The sequence below is a fragment of the Lipotes vexillifer genome, unplaced genomic scaffold (assembly GCF_000442215.2).
Source record: "Lipotes vexillifer unplaced genomic scaffold, Lipotes_vexillifer_v1.1 scaffold1733, whole genome shotgun sequence".
Lineage (NCBI taxonomy): Eukaryota > Metazoa > Chordata > Mammalia > Artiodactyla > Lipotidae > Lipotes > Lipotes vexillifer.
In genome coordinates, this window is record NW_006779172.1 from 381,877 (window position 1) to 390,452 (window position 8,576).

Genomic DNA, 8,576 nt, shown 5'->3' on the forward strand with positions numbered 1-8,576 from the left:
AAAAAAAAAAAAAAAAAAAAAAAAAAAAAGACAAGAACATCGAAATATACTAATGTGTTACACGGAGAAATGAAAAAGGAAAAGCAGTGGATATTTATTGATCTTTCATTCCTTGAAAATAATTGTATGTGCCTAATCTCATCTCATTCTTAGTAACACTCTGAAGTGATACGTTGCATTTTCCTGCTTAGCAGGTGAAGTAACTGAGGCTCAGAAGGTTAAGTGAGTTGTGCATGGATGTGTAGTTTCTAAATGCAGATTATCTGTGACTTCAAAATCCTTACTCCTTCACCACTTCTAAAAGAGAGAATCTGGTTAATGGGCATTGATTCAGACTAGAACTATCACCTTCGGGCTTTCAAAATAAATGGTGTCATATACAAACACGCACATAATAAATGGTGGAAACAGAGCTCAAACAGGGGTCTTCTGACTCGAGCTCCTTCCCTTTTCTCAGAATAACCCCTCTACCTATTCTCTCCTTTATTCTTTTCACATAAAATCTAAGTTTCTATGAGTAAGTTTTCTTACTGCATTTCTACTCCAGCTATTATATAAATGAAATGAGAATAATTGGGGAAAGAAAGTTAAAGTTTTGTTCTGGACACACATACATACCCACACTCACACCCACACATTGCTGGCTAGTTAGGTTAATGAATTACTCGAATTAATTCTTGGCATGATGCCTCTCTAAGAAAGCAATGAGTATTTAATTGATTTGGGGACTCTTTCCTTGGCTGTGGTGTTATGAGAGTAACAATGTCTTATGCCATACAGGTAAATCTTGTCTTGGGGTCTGCTATTTGCTCTTTGTATTCATCTGCTTTACAGCATCATTTAGTATAAAATTGCTCTGAGGCTAGGATTGTCTCCTGTCGGTAAACCGTGATTGACAACTAGAAGACGAGAATATTCCCAGAACTAGTCACCTAGAGTATTCCCCAAATATAACTTATGGGATAGGCTATGGGATTTGGAAACAAGACCATAAAATGGATGCAAGTAGGGTTCTGACTCATGTTTTGTTTTTGCTATAAGAAGGTGTAAAGATGTCCAAGAGAAAATTCCTCTGTTGAGGCGGCCATAAACTCTGAAGTCGGTAATCCAAGCATAAGCGCAAGATGTTTTGATAATTTTTATATATTTATTTCTTTTTGCCCCCTCCTTAATACATTTCAAAATCCATGTCTGTCTACCTTAATGGACATGACTGGTCAAGATTATAAAACTAAGGGGAGACAGTACACATTTGGGGGCAGAGGTGGTATAGTGATGACAAAATTAATTAAAGTGAGAGAACTGAGAAAGAGAGATGCTTAGGGAGATAGTGGAAGTTTTTCTTAATGAGCTTATTCTTTTCCACCTCGAAATAAAAAGACCTTGAAAGTACTGGGTTTGGATATTTTAAGAGCAGCATGTGGTCAATGATGCTGATATAGTCATAAAGCAAGACCAAGTCTAAATGAAGGAAATATGCTTTCCAGAATTACTGTACACATTGAAATTCTTACTCCTGCAATGATTGGACAAAGTTTAAATAGGATTTGCCCAATTACCTAGTCTCCAAAACAGTAAATTAAAAGGCTTGAATGTTTTAAGAATTTGTTATTGCCTCAAATATGAGTTTTTATTCATTCAGTACATACATTTTCATTCTGATTCCTAATAGGTTGTGTGCTTTTTATCTAGCATTCCATTATGTTTGAATCTTTAAACTTGTATTTCTGAGCAATAATTACAGTTCTAAACAAGTACTGTAGTTGGTGTGCAGAGACAGACCTTTTCATGACTAATTCGAGTATACAAAGTGAATTATTTTTATGGTGGGATAGGATTAATCTTGGTGGTGTTGCCCTGGCATATTTTGTGGGATTAATTATTATTAATCTGGATAAATTTTAACTTTAAAAACGTTAATTTAACTCACCAGGTCTCCTGACTCATTAATCTCTTCAGTAGTGCCACTCAGGATGAAATGACTCATCAAGCGATAGTGATTCAATCATAAATATGTGGAAGTGGAAAATCAGAGACACTGAAGGCTCATAGGATTCAAAACATTTTTCACTTCTCAGCATTCTTCATTTTAAATAACATCAGTCACTGTTGGAGATTTTCCAACTTCATTAAAATATAATTATCCATTAATGTGACACTCTCTCTCTCTCTCTCTCTCTCTCTCTCTCTGTCACACACATACACACACACACACACACACACACACACACACACACACACAGCTTTACAAAAATGTTAGAGTGCTTCATTTTCCTCATCTTGAGAATGGGTATAATTCCTGTCCTGCCTAGTTCAAAAAGTGCTTGAGACAGATGATTCTTGAAATGATGAAGTGTAATAATAATGTAAGCTGGTATAATTATTATTACTGTTAGGAACTGCCTTGTTTTTCAACCTCAAGGATAAATTTTCCAGTTCAATAACACTTTTTGCACATAATAATCCTGTGTGCCAGATATTATGTTTGTGTGCTTTGCACACATGGTGCAAACCCTTCTTTTTTTTTTTTTTTTTTTTTTTGCGGTATGCGGGCCTCTCACTGTTGTGGCCTCTCCCGTTGCGGAGCACAGGCTCCGGACGCGCAGGCCCAGCGGCCATGGCTCACGGGCCCAGCCGCTCCGCGGCACGTGGGATCCTCCCAGACCGGGGCACGAACCCGCATCCCCTGCATCGGCAGGCGGACTCTCAACCACTGCGCCACCAGGGAAGCCCCAAACCCTTCTTAATAACCCTTCATGGTTGTTGTCCTTATTGGCAGTTTGCACAAGAGGAATTCGAAGAGACAAATTGACCTGCTCACAATTGAGTAAGTGGTAGAGCCTGGGTTGATAATCAGATCTGCTCCTAAAGCCTGTGTTCTTTCCACTGTACTTTCCTGCATTGTTCTTTTGCTTGAACCTCAGTCTAACTCTTACTCTTGCAGTTGGTTCTCCTGTAAAAAAAATGACATAAGAATAGTGCACAATTTTTGTTATGGAGCTGGAACTAAAAATAGCCACGATTTTATTTCAATCTTAATATGTGCTAATGGTGTTACATTAATCACATCAGTTAACTGTCAGATTAGCACATGGTTCTTCTTTTTTTTTTTTTTAATTTTTATTTTGTTTTGTTTCATTTTATGGATGAGAAAACTGAGATTCAGGGAAATTAGTAACTTGTGATGCCTCAGATTATACGTACGGCTAATAAGATGTGGCAGAAAGGCGCTCTAACCCTGATCTGTTTGACTCTGAAGCTTTATTCATCATCTTATTATATGGAAGTGTTTCACGAAAGTGAAACATGCTTGCAACTGTTAGGATTATTATAACATTTTTGATTTTTTATCTTTTACCTCTTGTAATTAGCCATCAACTTGAACCGTGGAGGTGTATATTATCTCCTTTGTGTGAATCATTTTGTCCTGACTTTTCTTTGACTGTGGTCACACTGCCAACTCCTTATGGCAGAATGTTACAGCCCCAGAGACAGCCAGAGCTGCCTGGTAGTTCATCCACAAAGCCTATCTACATGGAGAGCTGATGATTTACAATCAGCAGCCGGCACAGAAATGGGAGGATCAGTTGGACTGTGGAGTCTATTGAGACATGTACAAAACCCACTTTCACACTTGATTTATGTCATTTGGGGCAAACAACTGATAATCTTTCTGAGGCCACAGACCAGACTTTTTAGACCAGCGAATGATAAAGTCTCAGGATTTATTCCTATAGCTAAGTCTTTCTCTTTCTACATCCTCTCTCTAGTTTTTTAGGCTCGCTAAGGGAAATATCTCTGGCTTCAGATTGATCATAACAAACAGAAGCTGGTAGGAAAGCTACAGCCATCTGTTTTCTATAAATTAAATGTCCCGATTAGAGACCCCTATAGGATATATGCGTCAGAAAGACATGGCATATTACTTATGTGAAAGAATATTATTTCTTGCTATGACTAAAATATGTCAACCTTGGAACTTGCCTCTTTTAACTGTTAATTCTTGGTTTCGTTGGGTTTTTTTTTTAAGAAGTATTAGAACTAGATGATAAGTCAGGGATACAGATGAAAATTTTAGCTGGGAAATGGAGTGGAGAGGGCTAGAGAGAGAAAGAAGAATTTATTAACCTCATTTTTGGATTGGGTCAAAGTGAGAATTTTATACTTCTTGATTCTTATACAATTGTAAAAAAATTTTATTTTGGGTTTTCTGGCTCTTATTTTATTGTTTAGTTTTTAATTTTTATATAATTTTTAAAGGTTACTTTCCATTTACAGTTATTGCAAACTGTAGTACAATACATCCTTGAGCCTATCTTATACCCAACAGTTTGTACCTCACACTCCCCCACGAACATTTTAAATGAATGCATCTTAAGATCTAGATTTTTAAAATTTTATTCCTGATTATTGTATTGTTTTCCTGAGGGTTTACCCTTAATTGTCAGAACCCAAAGAAATATTACCCATTGCTCTCCACAATTTTCAATAGAAAAGGATGATGCCCCATTGCTACTTTAAAGTTATAAGGAGATCTGCTAAAAGCTCCTTGATTCTTCCTCAGAAATGTCTGCATCTGAGTGCTGGTAAGACTGGTCCATAAAGCATACTGTCACATTAATTGGAAGAATAGATATTCCTCCTGATGGTATTCTTTGAGTCCAGAAAAGGAATTCCAAGAATATCATGCTTGAATTGGGATAGGTATTCCCCCCAAATATCAATAAGAACATTTCAGAGTGACTTTACTCCAAATATACATTTTTCCAGCACTGCTGATGTAGAATCCGATTAACAAGTTTAAAACAGCAGTACAAAGGCAGTGTTACTCACTGGCGAGCTGGCAATTCATCTCTCACCTCACAGGAGATAGCTACCTTCCCAGATTTGAATGTGAATAATTAATGGATTTGGGATGGACAAAGGTAGAGTATGTTCTTCTACTGCTGTTTTTTTTTGTTGTTTTTTTTTTTGCTTGTTTTATTTCCTGTTTATTTTTATTTGCAACTTTGATCCTTTTGGTGGTTGTGCTGTGTGCTGATACCGTCCTCTGGAATTGTACAATCCCTACTCCTAAAACAACCTTGGGATGCCTTCAGTTACCTATTCTATTCTCTTTTTCCCCTCATTTTAATTAGACCCTCTTTATCCCTCGTCTTTTCCACTATTTTGCATTCTCTCCCCAGATTGGCTCTTCCATTCTCCATAGGGGTCCATAGGTCACACATTTACACTGTTGTAAAATTCATTAGACATTTGTGTGGGATTGGGGAGGGGATAGAAAATGGAAAATTTTTGTATAAAAAATATTTCTGAAATATTCCTTTCAGAAAATTTGAAAAAGACTAAAAGAGATGTTAAAATGTTTCTCTTAATCTCTCTCCCAGGGTTAACCTTTGCAACCATGTTTGTAGATTTTTGTTTCTGAAAATGTCTGGAAGGAGTTTCACCAATTTGGTGCAGATATTTATGCTACTTTGATTTTAAATGTAGATTATATACAGCGATATGCTGGTAAATGTTTAACAGCCAGCTCTTTGAACAAAATATATGCATATGTGTACATACATACATATATATGTACATATATATATATATTTATAGACCTTACTGATATAAAGGATATATAACGAACAATTTAAAAATGATAATAAAATATAAAATATTCTTTATTGTAAATTCCATACAGCTGATTTATTCTCACAGAATGCATTTGTTGATTTTTACAGAAGTCTTGCATCTATAGCCAACCTACGGTTGCAAGTGACAAATGAATATGTTTCCAATATGAATATTGATTGATATTTTCATTTACATTAACATGTAAGTCAAAAGTGAAACAGGAAAGACATATTGAAACTTCACTAGTTTGTAAATTAAGTAAGCAACCTCTTTGTTGAACTGGATAATAGTGTTCAAATACTGGAAGAATATTCCTCAGTTTGCTCTGCTACCTGCAATGTAATGTCTATAGGTATGAAACGTACATTTAATCTGCATTATTAACATTTTTTCCATCACTTTTTAAGTTTAAACTATGCATTCTCAAAGAGGATATAATAGTGTTAATACTGGAAGAATATTTCTCAGTTTGCTCTGCTACCTGCAATGTAATGTCTATAGGTATGAAACGTACATTTAATCTGCATTATTAACATTTTTTCCATCACTTTTTAAGTTTAAACTATGCATTCTCAAAGAGGATAATATAGCCCCTTGGGGGCAAAAAGTGACTCTTTGGATGGAGCACAAACTGTTACTTTTTCATATATAAAGCATAGGTATACATACAGTATACAAACAGTAATATATCTGCGTTTTAAATATTTCATGGAGAGGGGACAATTAGGCCAAAAATATCTAAAAGGACTACTCGGGGGTAACAATAACAAAGCAAAAAGTTGAGAAACACTTGTTTAGAAAATCAGCCAAACAAGAAATAAAACCCTGATCTGTAGTGTTTGCTGATTTCTAGTAAGTACTCCCATCGTGGCCAATTTCAAGCTACCAATGTGATATCACTGAACATGGAGTTGGGAGGTACAGAACCGTACCATTATATAGTACTTCCACCATGCAGGCATAACAGGTATAAAGAAGAACCTCAAGAGTATAGAGGTTAGTAAAATGTGGTAAAATAATTAGCAAGCAATGAGTTTTAAATATTTTAATATAGATTATTAAATTGGACATTTATGTAATTTTATTTCTATTAAAGACCTTATTTAAACAACTGGCTCACAGAATTTTTGAAAATATAAGCATCATCTTTCCTGAGCAGGTTGGAGCTGGCTCCTGCGCACCACTAGATAATAAATGCAAAATTTTAGCCGGGGGAGGCTGCCTCATAGGCACCCCAGAGAGGCAGCTTTTCTTCAGCCCTGTTGAAAGGATGCCTAGAGAGGGCCCAGCAATTTCTTTTAGTTGGCTGAGATAATAAATATTTTGTCCATACCTTTAATGTTTTGAAAAATGGTGTATACTTCTGGAATTAGACTTATTAGTTCAAATGGTATGAACTCACTTTAGGACTGGATACCTAATATCAAATTGTTTCCAGTAAGGTTGCATCAAATTATGCTCTCCTTAGCAGGGTAGTAGATTCCTATTTCACTGCACATTATACTTAAAAAAAAAAAAATTATCACCAGAGAATTATAGTATCTCATTATTGATTGAATAGCAAATTTAAAAGTGAAATTTGCATATGCCCGTTGGAGAAGATTGTATTGTAGCAAACAGTACAACCACATGAAACATGCTACAAATAATCATTCAAACCATTATGAGTATAGGTTTGAATTAAACAGTCATTCAAACATGTCTGAAAGCCAGAGATATAAAAATGAAGGAAAACAATCTCATTATGACCAGTTGGAGAGATCCTTTAGCAAGGGCTCATTATTTTTCAACCAACAAATATTTTCTCCCTCTTCCAATATCTGTAATGTTGATAATAATGGGGGAGTCTTTATCCAACCATCATCATTCAATGGGTATTACAGTATAGATAATATGGAGCAACCTTACACATGTAATCAAACGAGTGAGGCCTTAAGTGAGAGCTCTGTCTTCAATAATTACAACAGTATTTATAATGGAGCAAGAATCTATCCATACATTGAATCTGGGACTAACTTTGACCAAGACTCAAGTCTCATGAAACATCAGAGAACTCAATTTTCAGAGAACCATTATAAAGGGAATGAATGTAGAAATGTCTTTTATCAAAGCTCAAATCTTATTACATATAAGAATATCCATATTGGAGAAAATAATTACAAATTTAGTGAATGTGGTAAAGTTTTTAACCAGTCGTCCAGAGTTACTCAACATCCGAGTATTCATGCTAGGGAGGAACGTTACAAGTGTAATACACGTGGGAAAGTCCTTAATCAATTATTAAATCTAAATAGACATAGGGAAATCCATACTGCAGGGAAGCATTACAGATGTGAAGAATGTGGCAAAGCCTTTAACCGACACTCAAGCCTTGCTCGACATCAGAGAATTCATACTGCAGAGAAGCCTTACAAATGTATGGAATGTGGCAAAACCTTTAACAGACGTTCATATCTTGCTCAGCTAATTCATACTGGAGAGAAACCTTATAAATGTAAAGAATGTGGCAAAGCCTTTAACTGCCACTCGAATCTTACCCGTCATGAGATAATTCATACTGAGAAGAAACTATAAAAATGTACAGAATGTGGCAAAGCCTTTAACAGGCATTCATATTTTACTCAGCATCAGAGATCTCACATTGGAGAGAAACCTTTCAAATGTAAAGAATGTGGCAAAGCTTTTGATTGCCACTCAAACCTTATTCGACATAAGATAATTCATACTGCAGAAAATCCTTACAAATATAGGTAATGTGACAAAGCCTTTAAGTGAGCTGTCACCTCACTCAACATCAGAAAGTGCATGGTGGAGAGAGACCCTACAAATGTAATAAGTGATGAATGACATTTGTCCTAAACATACACATTAGAAAATGCCAGAGAGTTCATACTGGGAAGAATGTTTGATGATGTAAAACAATGTAGGAAAGTATTTAATTAAAAAATCAGATC

General features: G+C 35.6%; 1 pseudogene; it reads left to right on the top strand.

Moving 5' to 3' along the window:
- Positions 1–7,515: 7,515 nt before the first annotated feature.
- LOC103077253 (zinc finger protein 708 pseudogene) lies at positions 7,516–8,376 on the top strand (annotated as a pseudogene).
- The last annotated feature ends 200 nt before the right edge of the window (positions 8,377–8,576 follow it).